Source organism: Molossus molossus, unplaced genomic scaffold (genome assembly GCF_014108415.1).
Source record: "Molossus molossus isolate mMolMol1 unplaced genomic scaffold, mMolMol1.p scaffold_m16_p_4, whole genome shotgun sequence".
Taxonomy (NCBI): Eukaryota; Metazoa; Chordata; class Mammalia; order Chiroptera; family Molossidae; genus Molossus; species Molossus molossus.
In genome coordinates, this window is record NW_023425377.1 from 43,786,610 (window position 1) to 43,801,209 (window position 14,600).

General features: G+C 38.8%; 1 protein-coding gene across 9 annotated transcripts in view; it reads right to left on the reverse strand.

The window, feature by feature from the left end:
* CDC42SE2 (CDC42 small effector 2) overlaps nt 1-14,600 on the reverse strand; it is a 137,768-nt gene that overhangs the window by 80,877 nt on the left and 42,291 nt on the right. For 6 of the 9 annotated variants that reach the window (XR_004962024.1, XR_004962025.1, XM_036282029.1 and 3 more), the window contains exon 2: nt 6,178-6,256. The gene's annotated coding sequence lies outside the window, so the exon portion shown is untranslated. Of the gene's footprint in view, nt 1-5,974; nt 5,994-6,177; nt 6,257-9,021; nt 9,041-11,159; nt 11,179-14,600 lie in introns of those variants that run through there. The other 3 variants (XM_036282032.1, XM_036282031.1, XM_036282034.1) reach the window with 3 other exon arrangements.

Here is a 14,600-nt window from a genome sequence, read left to right on the forward strand (position 1 = left end):
ACTTATTCAACATATACTCATTAAACTTCTTCTACATGTGAGGCCCACATGAATACAAATTTTAAAATAATATATATAAACATAAGTCAAGTTATAAAGTACAATAAACGTATTTTTAAATGCAAATGAATTCACCAAAGAGGTAAGAAATTTATAGACTACCAGAGATTAAAACTGAAGTGCAATTATGTCATGGCAATTATCAACACTGGAAAACCTGACCTAAGTAGATGTCAAAATAAAAATGTTTTAAACTCTTAATAAAACAAAAGTAAATTAATCTCTTTCATACTTTATTTATAAAAAATATTAAGAGGCTGGCTTCATACTCAATGGTGAAACATGACAAACATTCCAGTTAATGTCAGTATTTAGTTAAATATTAGATGCATTAAATTCATAAACTAAACAAGATATTCATTATAATCATAATGTTCTAGCCAATACAATTAGTTAAGTGAACCAACACAAGATATAAAATCTGAGAAGAATAAAACAAAATTATGTTTAGTTACATCTAAGGACAGCATTCCTAGAAAAGCTAAATGAATCTAATGTAAGTCTATTAGAAATACTAAGTGGCCCTGGCCAGTTTGGCTCAGCGGTTAGAGCATCGGCCTGCGGTCCGGAGAGACCCGGGTTCGGTTCCCGCTAAGGGCACGTACTTCGGTTGCAGTTTGTCCCCGGCCCTGGTTGGTCGTGCGGGTGGCAGCCACTCGATGTGTCCCTTCACATCGATGTTTCTCTCTCTCTCTCTTCCTCTCTCTCTCCCTCCCGCTCTATCTGAACAAAAAATGGAAAAATGTCCTCGGGTGAGGATAAAAAAAAAAAAAAAAAAGAAATACTAAGTGAATTTAATTAAGTTAGCTGATTAAACTTAACCAAGATAAATAATCTTCCTAATGTTAACAATAAACATGAGTTTAAGTAGTACAGCACAGCACAATGAAGAGGCAGAACAGCAGTGGTTAAGGGCATAGACACGATCAAATAGATGGGTTAGGATCTCAACTCTACTATTTCTCAGCTGCGTGAACCTTGATAAAGTCACCTAATGTCTCTAAGTTTTTTCATGTGTAAAAATGAATATAATTTATTAGTTATGAAAAATATAGAGCCTGGCATTTAGTAGTTCAACTAATTTAAGGCATTATTATTTATATTATTAATAATAAAAAGTCACTTGTCACTTCCTTAAGTAAAAAGATATTACATTAAATATACAGTGCATGGCCCTGGCCAGTGGGGCCCAGCTGGTTGAGCATCACCCCATACGTTGAAAGATTGCTGGTTTGATTCCCCATCAGGGCATATGCCCGGGTTGTGGGATCAATCCCCAGTTGGGGTACGAACGTGAGGCAAATGATCAATGTTTCTCTCTCATATCAATGTTTCACTCTCCCTCTCTAAAAATCAATAAAAGCGTGCACACACACACACACACACACACACACAGTATGTACTATGTTAATCTTTCTAAAATTCAAAGAATCCTGAAATTCCAACACATATTTGGCCCCAATATTTTGAATAAAGTCTTGCAGTCCTGTACATTTCTAATGCCTTGTTAGGGGAAAAATAGGTTAAATAATAGCTTTCCTTATTTTTTTTAAGTCAGCCAGATTCCAGGTTCCCTACAATTATTTGTTTCATGGTTCTAGAGATGCCAAGGGTTCAAAATTGGAGTCTCTACCAAAGAGTTAATCACTATCAATGATAGATTTTTTTTCCTAGAACCCTGAACTGTTAATAAGTCATTAGTAGGATTATGCACATAACATCAGTCTCTTCCAGTTAATAATCAGTTCCATTAGCAGTGTCATGGACTATGCATTTGTTTACCACCTTAACTCTTTTACTTATACTTGAATGCTTAAATAAATCAATGATTGCACTGTATTATCTGCCACCTCACACACCTGTATCAGAGGCCTACTTGCTTAATTCACAATTCAAGTTTTAGTAAATCCACTGAGTTATTATATAGTGTTAAACAGTTGGTAATAAGGATGCATCTGCTAGGATGTTTTCATATACATGTAAGATAAAATCTAAAGCCAGTTGTATTAAATAAGGCATTTATTGGCTCATGTAACTGAAAAGTCTAGAAGCATACTATCTTGGGGGAAGACCTGATCCAGCAGCTCAATTGAGCTGACAAGAGGTATGCTCTTCCTCTGCACTACTCCTCCTGTGCTCGCTTCTTATTCAACTGACTTTCCTTGTATAGTCAGAAGATAGCTGCCAGGAATTTAATGACTACACATTTTCAGGCTAAAATCAGCAGAAGAAAATAAGTGCTTTCATCCCAACATTTCTAGCAAATGTCCTTAGATCTCATTCTGATTAATCTGGCTTAGATCACATGCTTGGCATGATGGCCTTAGGTTAAGATACATGTTCCATTCCTACAATCTCCTCATAACATATATTAAACACATTAAAGCTAATCTTAATGATTTAACCCTTTTATATTACTAAATAATCATATTACCAAATTAAAATTGATGTGTCAAGCACATCATACAACTTTCCATCTTCTTCAAGTTACTCCCCCAGATTTTAAGCACAACTCATCAAGACAAAAAAATAAGTCCTTCTCTGAATGTGAATCACTTTTTGAAGGATTCAGAATGTGCTACCAGATTACAAGGCAGGTTTATAATTCTCATTCTTAACAGAACTGAAAGCAACACTACAGATTTTTCAGGAAGAAAAAGAGACTCTTATCCCATTTTTCAAGAAAGTTGCGGGCAGAATTTAAAGAAAGGATAGAATACATGGATGTCTTGAGTTAGGTAAAAATAAAATGGTTCTAGTTTCATAGAGCTTTGAAATACAAGCAACTAAATAATCCATCCTGTAACTCAAGACTCTTCTCACCACATACTAGATCATCACCAAATCTCCCCTGCCCGCAACTTTCCCACTCCTTCCCACTCTCTACTAGGTCCTAAGAAAAGAGCAAAGATGCACACTTTAGGGAGTTTTTTGAGAATGCACACTCCAAAGTCAAATAAACAAATTAATCCTGATCATAATTCCTACTACCACCAATGTCCTTTATTCCTATAATTAGCACAGAAAATATAAAGTAAACTATTCTGGTCTTGGCTGGTTTGGCTCAGCGGTTACAGTATCAGCCAGCAGACCAATGAGTCATGGGTTCGATTCCAGTAAAAGGCATATACCTTGGTTGCAATTCGTCCCTGGCCCTGGTTGGGGTCGTGCAGGAGGCAGCTACTCTATGTGTCCCTTTCACATTGTTTCTCTCTCTCTCTCTCTGTTCCTCTCTTCCCCTCCCACTCTATCTGAACAAAAACGGAGGAATGCTCTTGGGTAAGAATAAAAAAACAAAAAAAAGTAAGTAAACTATTGTTTTCACGACAGAGAAGAACGCAAAATTTATTACACTGAACGCCAATACTCACTATAGTAAAGTTGAACAGACAAAAAAGGCTAAATCCAAGCAACATTTTTAGAGAACTAACCACTTGAAAATGTGTTACACACCAGTCATCTTAAATCAAAAGTCAAACTTCATTCATACTCCTAGAGGAAAGCAGTGTGGTCAAAGAAAAAAATGTGAATTAAAAGAAAATCTCTATAATTACTCAATTCTGTAGATTGGTTTTTCAAATACTGTTCAAATAATTCAATTCAGTAAATATGCACTGGTGGCTTTATTAAGAAGATAGGACTAGTGTTAGACATAGTAAGGATGTAAACATAGTCCTTGACTTCATAAAGTGTGTAATGTACTACAAAGGCAATATACACAAACATACATTACCGGAAAGCGCAGAACATAATCAAGTAGAAATGGATCAGGCATGAAAAGGCAGTGGGTAATCAAAAAGGGGAGAAATAAAATGAATCAGGATAATTTCCACAGCAAGGAACAGAACATCTAAGGGCAAAATTACTTAAACAATAAGGAAATTTATTATCTCACACAGCAAGAAACCCACAATTAAGGAGGTTCTATTAAATGGGGTTCTAGTTCAAGTTTCTATAATTGTCTTGCCTCTGCCCCCCCTTTACATCACTTTCAGTATAGTAGTCAAGATGAATACAGATGTTACATCCAGATAAAACAAGCTCTGGGGAGAAGAGGGACCATCTCTTCTTTTTGAAAAGTGAAAAATCCCTTTCCAGAAGTCTCTTGTAGACTTCCCTTTTATTTCCCATTGGCCAAACCTGGGTTTTATGCCCATTCCTGAAACAATCACTTCCAAAGAAAATGAGACCTACCATAACCAAGATCAGAATGGATACTGGTAACTATCATGACCATCACGTCATTGTTTTGTTGTTATTAATGTTGTCTATAGTGCACAATGGCCATAATAAGGATAAGTCCTAAAGCATAAAGAATTTGATCATGGAGTATTTTGCTGCAGGACATAGTTGCTGGCTCAGTGTTATGTGAACCATTTTTTTCAGATTTGTAGAAATCTTCCTCTGTATTCTGAGGTAATGTAGCAGAGGCAGCTACAGGAGAAGGCCTAGTTTCATCTGTTTCCACACTTGGGTAGAAGGCACCCTTTGGTGGGGTTTCTTGCACTGACTGTGAATGCATAAAAAAAAAATCTCTCAAGAGTTTGTCAGCCTTGGTCTCCAGTAGTGTCATCTTGGCATTAAAAAGCTTCAACTGATTGCCCATGTTTGCAAGTAGATTGTTCATCTCCCTCTCCAACTGCTCTAGTATGGAGACAGATTTGTTGTGAATGGCACTTTCCCCATCACTTGATGGGATGTCAAGTGGCTCATTACTTCTTTTCCTCTTTGTTCATGCAACACGTGGAGTCCGTAGAGTCGCTTTTTCTGTGATAACTTTTTCAGCTATCAGTCCTGAAACGTGTGAGGACGAAATCTGGTCATCAGACTCGGTCGGATTCTTCCTCCATGATCAATCCAAGATGTGCATGGTGGGCAATGGGAATGGTTGTCGGGGACCATTTGGTGGGACTTTTTTTTTTTGGTGGGCTCAGCATTCTGCATCTTTTTTAAAAATTTATTTTTATTTATTGATTTTAGAGAGAGGAACGGAGAGAGAGTGAGAGAGAGAAACATCAATGAGAGAGAACATTGATTGGCTGCCTCCTGCATGCCCCCCACTGGACCACAACCTGGGCATGTGCCCTGACCAGGAATCAAACCAGTAACCTCTTAGAGCATGTGTCGACACTTAACCACTGACTCACACCAAGCGGGCCATTCTTCATCTTTAAAGATAATTCGGGTTTTTTTGTCACCTTCTGTTTGCAAAGTTGGTAACCTGCTGTGTGGTCTTTTACATGCCTTCAATGATGTAGTTACTATATCTGGTGTAATGCCATGTGAGTTTAGAATTGAGAAAATTGAGAGTTGAGAAATGAGGAATTAAAAATAATTCTAATAAATAAAGCAGTAATTTCTAAGATAGAACTGCTGGTGGATTGATTGACACCTTGTTTTTTTTTTTTTTAAAGAGGATGCAAAGAACGATTGCTAGAAACATTCTTGCATCAATCCTCAGATTGATCGAGCAAGGTAAAGGGAAAATGTAGTGCTATAAGTCATCTGCAAACCATGCAGTAAAAAGATGGCAGGGGGCTTGGTCTATTTAACCTATTTCATCTTCTAAACTCACTAAACAGAGAAGGATAAAATGGGACCAACACCCAACAGTGTTGGCTAAATTATTTCAAGGAAGTCAGGCCTTGGAGGATGGTATGATTTGGACTGGTGGAAGAAATAAAAAAGCACAAAAACAAAGGAAGGAATGTGCCTAACTGAAGAAAAAAGTAAAACTGTAATCATACATGAAACACACTGTTAAGAGCAAAGATTTCTTTTAAAGTGGACTGTTGTCATTCTTATACAAAAGCTAACTTACTATTTAACAGTCAGTAAATGCTGAGAATGTAGGAGAAATAGTACTCTTTTTAAGGAAAGTATTTTAGTTATCAGTGGGGTTATTCAGACTCACCACTCCTTGTCAACAGTCACCCACTCAGCTGTCTCTGAGTTGAAAAAATTCCATATTATGCACAGAATAGAGACAACTGCAGCCCTGGCCGGTTTGGCTCAGCAGTTGGAGCATCGGCCCGCAGTCCATGGGTTCAGTTCCTACCAGGCGCACATACAAAAAAAAAAAAAAGAAAGAAAGAATAGAGATGACTGCAGACTCACTGTCAGTAGTTGTTCCTTGAAGGTTTCTTCTTACTTGGGTTGAGGTTTCACTCAAAAATCCACACACTCACAACTGGCCCTATCCATAAATGAAAGCATACAATTAGGAGGCAAAATGTTACAGAAAGCAATTCTCCCTTCCCCCATCTATAATTAACTGATTCATACGAAAATTGAACTTAAACGCCAGATTCACTAAGCACCATGGTCAAATTAAGCACCCTGTATTTCAAAAGTTGTAATGTACTTATTACAGTTACCACCCTTTCCCCATCATATAAATTTATCACTGTCCATAGATACCAGGTACAGCTCTTATCAAAGGTCCCCCTACTGGGCAGAATCCAACAGACATCTGTTTAGTGAACCCACACAAGGCTGGCATACAACTTGTGTTAAAAGAAAGCTGACTACATTTATACATCAGAAGACAACATGAAAATCATGATTTCTGAAGTCTCTTGAAAAATACCAAAAGATCCGACAATACTAGGCCCACATTCACACATGGTAACAATCTGTTGGAGCTGATTAGCAGCTAATCCTTCAGATAGGACATGGTTTTGCAGAGCTCCACAGATGCCATTACTCTTATATATAACCCAGCTCAGTTATCTGTCTGACCCTGTTGAGTTTCTAAGCACTGCTATTTATTTATAATAGCTCACAGGCAACATTTATTACTATCAAAGCCAAGCATGATACATACAACACAGTACAGGGATAACCACAGTAGCTTTGGAGTCAGAGGGCTCTGGGTTTGGGCTCTAATTCTACATACAACTAGCTAAGCTGTGTGACCTCAAACCTGTTTTTAACCTCTCTAAAATATATTTCTTCATTTACAAGCCTCCAAATAAACATATAAGCACTTAACACAATCAACAAACAGGCCGAAAATCTAGTATGTCTAAGCTGAACTGATAATCTCAAATCCACTGCTTTCTAAGACTTTCTCATCTCAGTAAATCGCAGGGATCCATGCGGTTAGTGCTCAAGCCTCAAATCTCGAAGTCCTTATCAAATACTGTCCCTCATCCTCCCACAACCATCACCAATGCACTTGATTTTTCTCTCTGAAACATATAATTTGAACGAATACTTAGAATTCCATAAAAAACAAAAACAAAACACAAATAGCAATTATTTTCTCAGAATTACTTTCCTGAAACTGTCTATAAATTCAACTATTTAAATAATGGTAGTTTGAAATTTCAAGGTTCCATATTATAAAGAATATTAGTATTTCATTAAAAGAAAAATGAACACAAAATGGTAGGGATGCCACACATCACTCCTGGCAAGGTACTGATGCACTACATTTTGTAAGCTTATACATTTCTTCAAATCTAAACTGAAAATGCACCAGGGCACTGTGCTTAATCTGAAAATGAAATTAAGAAAACAGCCCTGTCCAGTTTGGCTCAGCAGTTAGAGCGTCGGCCTGCAGTCCAGAGAGACCTGGGTTTGGTTCCTGCTAAGGGCACATACCTCAGTTGCACTTTGTCCTCGGCTCTGGTTGGGTCGTGTGTGAGGCAACCACTCAGTGTGTCCCTTTCATGTCGATGTTTTTCTCTCAGTCTCTCTCTCTCTCCCTCCCTTCCTTCCTCCCTACCCCACTCTCTCCCTCTCATTCTATCTGAACAAAAAATGGAAAAATGTCCTCAGGTGAGGATAGAAAAAAAAAACCAGAAAAACAATTAGAACTAATAAGTGAGTTTAGGAAGGGTACAGGATTTACAAGATCAATACTCAAAAACAACTGTTTGTATAGAACAACTGTTCCAAGAACAATCAAAACTGAAATTTAAAATAATAATGTTATTTATAGTCTAGTCAGAAAATATGAAATAATTAGGAATAAATTATCGATTGATGTGCAAAGAAGATAAACAGATGGAGATACACATTATATTCAAAAGTCAGTAGACTCAATCTACCTATACATACTTGGTCAATCAATTTTCCACAAAGATGCAAAGACAATTCAGTGGGGGAAAGGACAGCCTTTTTCAACAAATGCAGATGGAGTAATTGGAGATCCACACCTCGTAACATATACAACAATGAACTCAAAATGGACCACAGACCTAAAGGTAAAACCTAAAACTATGAAACTTCATAAAGAAAACATAAGGGAAGATTTTTGTGGCCTTGGCTTACACAAAGATTTAAATCTTAGATACAACACAAAAACATAATACATAGAAGACGAAAGTGATAAATAGGACTTCATCAAAATTACTAACATCTACTATTGTTAACAGAATGAAAGCCACATTACCTGAAAATGAACTTGTATCCAGAATACACAAAAAACTCTCAAAACTAAATAATAGAAAACCCAATTTAAAACAGGGACAAATGGCCCTGGCCGGTTTGGTTCAGCGGTTAGAGCGTCGGCCTGCGGTCCTGAGAGACCCGGGTTCGGTTCCCACTAAGGGCGCGTACCTCGGTTGCAGTTTGTCCCCGGCCCTGGTCGGTTGTGCGAGTGGCAGCCACTCGATGTGTTCCTTTCACATCGATGTTTCTCTCTCTCTATCTGTTCCTCTCTCTCCCTCCCACTCTACCTGAACAAAAAATGGAAAAATGTCCTCGGGTGAGGATAAAAAAAAAAAAAAAAAATTAAAACAGGGACAAATGATCTGAACACACTCTTCACCAGTGATATACAACAGTGCAAATAAGCACATGAAAATATGCCCAGCATCACTTTCATTAGGAAAATGCAAGGGTATGGAGCAGTAGGAACTCTCTTTCCCATATTGTTGGTCATAATGTACAAATATGTAGTCTAGTTGTAATTTTAATGTGGTTGTGGGAGTAGGTGAATACTGCGTTTACCTGTGCCACCATCTTGACCAGAAGTCTCTTGATTCACCTGTTGATAGACAGTTGAGTTGTATCCAGTTTTGGCAATTACAGATAGAGCTGCTATAAACAGTCCTTTGTGGACATACACTTTCATTTCTCTTAAATACCTAGGAATGGAATGTGTGGGTTGTATGGTAAGCATGTGTCTAATTTTTTAAAAAACTGCCCAAGTGTATTCAAAAGCGGTTTTACCATTTCACATTATGACCAACAATATAGGAAAGAGAGTTCCTATTGCTCCATACCCTTGCATTTTCCTAATGAAAATGATGCTGGGCATATTTTCATGTGCTTATTTGCACTGTTGTATATCATTGGTGAAGAGTGTGTTAAGATCATTTGTCCTGTTTTAAATTGGGTTTTCTATTATTTAGTTTTGAGAGTTTTTTGTGTATTCTGGATACAAGTTCATTTTCAGGTAATGTGGTTTTCATTCTGTTAACAATAGTAGATGTTAGTAATTTTGATGAAGTCCTATTTATCACTTTCGTCTTCTATGTATTATGTTTTTGTGTTGTATCTAAGATTTAAATCTTTGTGTAAGCCAAGGCCACAAAAATCTTCCCTTATGTTTTCTTTATGAAGTTTCATAGAACAACCATCATTCAGAACCACCTGAAATCGAGCTGATGGAAGTCCTACACTTACAAAGTTAAAGAAGACACATCGAAATTAACAGAAGGGGTAGAGGGGAGGAGGCACGGAGCAGCTGGCGGACAAAAATCAGGAGGGACACCTCAGCTGTGAAGGTTCTCCCTGAGGAGCAAGGGGTCCCTGTCCCACACCAGGACCTTCAGTTCAGGGTTCCAGTGCCAGGAAGAGAAATCCCATAATGTCTGGCTGTAAAAACCAGTAGGATGAGGCTAAAGCTATTAGAGCCCCAGGAAATTCCTCCTTTTTAAAGGACCTGCACATGACTTAGTTGGTCTTGCTCCCTCCAGGCTTGTGTGGGGGAGGCAGCTTGAAAGGCACCAGAGACATACAGGGAAGAATTGAATTGTTTGGCATTGGAGTGAGAGCTGGAGAGTCAGTTTTCTCCCAGATAGTCCTGCTTGTGGATGCCATTATTCCTTCAGTGAGCTCTTCCCCCACTGGTGGGCACACAGGAGCCATATGTGGGATACCAGCAACCTGGCTCACACTGTTTGCTCCGCCCTGGTGATTTCTGAGGCCTTGCTCCACCCAACTTCTGAGACCACCCAAGCTGGTTCCAGTGGTTTTACCATAAGATCGGCCTATCTTGGCTCCTGCTTCACATTTGGAATATAAGGAAGCAAAACACACCCAGTCAGAACAGAAAAAGGAAAAAAGAATTTGAAAAAAGGAGGATAGTATAAGGAGCCTCTGGGACAACTTCAAGCTTACAAACGTTTACATCATGGGGGTGCCAGAAGAAGAGAGCAAGAAATTGAAAACCTATTTGAAAAAATAATGACAAAAAACATCCCTAACTTGATAAAGGGAATAGACATACAAGTCCAGAAAGCACAGAAAGTCCCAACAAGATGAACTCAAAGAAGCCCACACCAAGACACATCATCATCAAAATGCAAAAGGTTAAAGACAAAGAGAGAATCTTAAAAGCAGCGAGAGAAAAGCACTTAGTTACCTACAAAGGAGCACAAATAAGACTGGCAGCCGATTTCTCAAAAGAAACTTTGCAGGCCAGAGGGAGTGGCAAGAAATATTTAAAGTGATGAAAAGCAAGGCCCTACAACCAAGATTACTCTATCCTGCAAAGCTATCATTTAGAATCGTTGACCATATCAAGAGTTTCTCACACAAGAAAATGCTGAAGGAATTCATCACCACCAAACCAGTATTATATGAAATGTTGACGAGTCTTCCTGAAGAACAACAAGAATATGCACAATAAAATGGCAACAAATTACTATCTATCAACAACTGAATCTACAAACAAACGAACAAGAAGTACAGAAACAGACTCATACAGATAACATTTTGATCATTGCCAGATGAAAGAGTGGTTGAAAAGGGTGAAGGGGTTAAAAAGCACAAATTGGTGCCCTGGACAGTTTGCTGAGTGGTTAGAGCATCAGCCCGCAGACCAATGAGTTCCAGATTCAATACCGGTCAAGGGCACATACCTGAGTTGCGGTTCATCCCCAGCCATGGTTGGGGTCAGGTGGGAGACAAGCAGTCCATGTGTCCCTCTCACTGTGATGTTTCTTTCTCTCTCTATCCCACTCTATCTGAAGATAAATAAATAAAAAAATATCCCTGGGTGAGGATTAAAAAAAAAAAAGATGTACAAATTGGTTGTTAGATTGCCAAACCTCAAAGGGAAGGGGGGCAGGGGGGAAGAGATAAACCTAAGAACTTATATGCAAATATGCATAACCAATGGACACAGACAATAGTGTAGGGATGGCAGGAGGAGGGCTGGAGTGGGGAGGAGGGGGTTAAGGGAGAAAATGGGGGGGATGTCTCTAATACATTCAACAATAAAGAAATTTAAAAAGGAACAAATATTTTAAAATAAATAAAAATGTGTGTGCACAGGTGAAAAAAAACAAAAACAGGTGAATCAATAAAGGGTGGTACAGTACTATTCTCTTACTCATGGGAGATACCTTCCAAGACCCCCAGTGAATGCAAGAAACCAAGACAATACTGAACCCTATACAGCCTATGCTTTTTCCTATACATACATGCCTATGATAAAGTTTAATTTATAAATTAGGCACAGTAAGAAATTTAGAACAGCAACAAATAATAAAACAACCTAACTGTCCATCAACAGGTAAATTGATAAAAGGTGGTACAATAGTCTTCTCTTATCTGCAGGGAACAATAATAAAATAGATCAATTATAACAATATATTGTAATAAAAGTTATGTAAATGTGGCAGTAAAATAAGGGTTACTTGAACACAAGAACTGCAATACTAAAATAGGCAATCTAATAACCAAGACAGCTTCTAAGTGACTAAAAAATGGGTAGCATAAGTGACTAAAAATGGGGGTTTTATAGACAAAGGGATTATTAATGTCTCAAGTGGGATGAAGTGGAACAGCACAAGATTTTATCATACTCAAAATGGAGCTCAATTTTAAACTTATGTATTGTTTATTGCTGGAATTTTCCATTTAATATTTTTGGACCAAGATTGATCACAGATAACTGAAACCCTGGAAAGAAAAACCACAATTAGGGAGATTACTTTAGAGCCATTCGGTGTATTCTACCTGTCATAAAAAATAATGACCTGCCCTGGCCAGATGGCTCAGTTGGTGAAAGTACACCAAAGAGCTGTGGGTTCAATCTCTGGTCAGGGTACTTGACTAGGTTGCAGGTTTGATCCCCAATCCGGTTGTGTATGAGAGGCCACCAATCGATGTTTCTCTCTCATATCAGTGTTTCCTTCTCTCCCTCTTTCTACTTTTATTTATTTATTTTATCCTCACCTGAGGACATTTTTGCATCTATCTTCAGATAGAGCTGGAGGGAAAGAAGGAGGAAGAGAGAGAAACATCAATGTGAGAGAGACACATCGACTGGTTGCACCCACACAACCCCAACTGGTGCAGAGGACAAACTGCAACCGAGGTACATGCCCTTACGAACCCGGAACTCTCTAACTGCTGAGCCAAACTGGCCAGGGCACCTCTCTCTTTCTAAAAAAAAAAAAAAAAAAAAACAACAAAAACTATTGCATACTCAACACACTTGAATTCCAAAATAATTATGCTAAGAAGCTACACCAAGTATATACTGTACAATCCATTTATATAAAATCTACAATTTCTAGTGATAGAAAACAGTTCTGCTGATTGCCCCTCCCATTTTTCCCCTTCTACTGACCTAAAAGAAGCTTGAACTGTACTTTCTTAAGACAGACTTGAGAAACTACTCAGCTGGTGACTTCTTGAACAATAAACCATTCCTCACTCCAAACTCTGATGTTTTGGGTTTTGGCTTTCAAAAGTCAGGCACACAAACTCTGGACCGGTAACAGGAACCCAAAAAAACCCACTCCCAAGAGCAATGAAAACATATACAAGGAAAATGGGTTAGAGGAGGCAGTATAGAATAGCAGTTAAGAAAACAGGCTCAGGAACCAAACTGTCACAGTTCAAATTCTGCTTCTGCCAATTACTAGATGTGTTGATTTTAGTCGTTACTCACCATGCCTCACTTTCCTAAACTGTAAAATGAAAGTAATTCACAAGGCTATTTATTGTAAGGTTTAAATTAGGTAATATACCCCTGGCCGAATGCTCACTGGTAAGAGCATCCGTCCAAGGACTAAAAAGTCTCGGGTTTGATTCCAGTCGAGGGCACATACCTCAGTTATGGTTCTGTCCCCAGCCTTGGTCAGGGTCATGTTGGAGGCAACCAATTGATGTCTCTATCTCACTTCAATGTCTCTCCCCCCCCCCCCCCACACACACACACTCTATCTAAAGATAAATGGAAAAATATCCTTGGATGAGGATTTAAGAAAAAAAAAAAAGCCGGGCAGTTGTGGCTCAGTGATTGAGCATCGACCCACGCACCAAGAGGTCACCGGTTCAATTCCCATTCGGCGCACATGCCCAGGTTGGGGGCCTGATACCCAGTGGAGGGTATGCAGGAGGTGGCCAATTGGTGTCTCTCATCAATGTTTCCATTTCTCTCTCCTGCTCCCTTCCTCTCTCTCAAAATCAATAAAGAAAAAAAAATTAGGTTAACACATGTAAAATGCCTAGAACATGGTCTGGCATAAAACAAGCCCTCAGAAGTTTAGCTATCTGAAAGGAACTGGGTTTAACATATAATGCAACATTATGTTAGTAATTTTCTTAATAATATTCAGAGAAAATTATAAATACATATATCCACAGCAACTGCAGTACAATGCAGTGTTTAAGAGTTTATTTGGAATTTGCTTATGATAAATATTAAGCTATTTCATTCTTTCTGATTCTAACTGCCATGGAAAATTGCAGGCAAGACATTTTACCTTCCTGAGATTTGGAATCTTTCATCAAAGATAAATGTCCAAAATGGTGGCAGAGTGAATGGAAGCTACACAGACCATCTCCCAGAACCAAACTGGAATTACCAATAAAATAAAGACAAATCTTTGGGAAAAAGCAAATGAAAAGCAGCTGGCAAGGACCATATAACCAGGGGCACAGAATCGATCCTGATAGGATTGTGGAGGCTCAAGAGTGGGTCTGGGAGCCCACAGACAGCAGCGGTCTTAGCTGTGAGCAACACCCTCGGGGTTAAACTCACAAACCCGCTCCACAGCACAGAGAGCTAGGACAGAGCACTAAAATAGCCACAGCCACTCACCTTGGCCACTGGCAGAGGGACGGCGGACAGGACTGGAACTGTGTGGGGACACTCGAGATTTGGAGGGCGCTCAGAGCGTTTGCTGAGTTGGGGCCATGCAGGATGGTGGCCACATTACTCCTTCCCAGGGTTCTAGGTAGAGGCAGCAGCCCCTCCCTTAGAGATTCAACCCTACCTGGTGGGCCTTTGAAATGCAAATTGAAGCTCATTAACAACTAGCATCTGCCCCACTCTTGGAAAATCC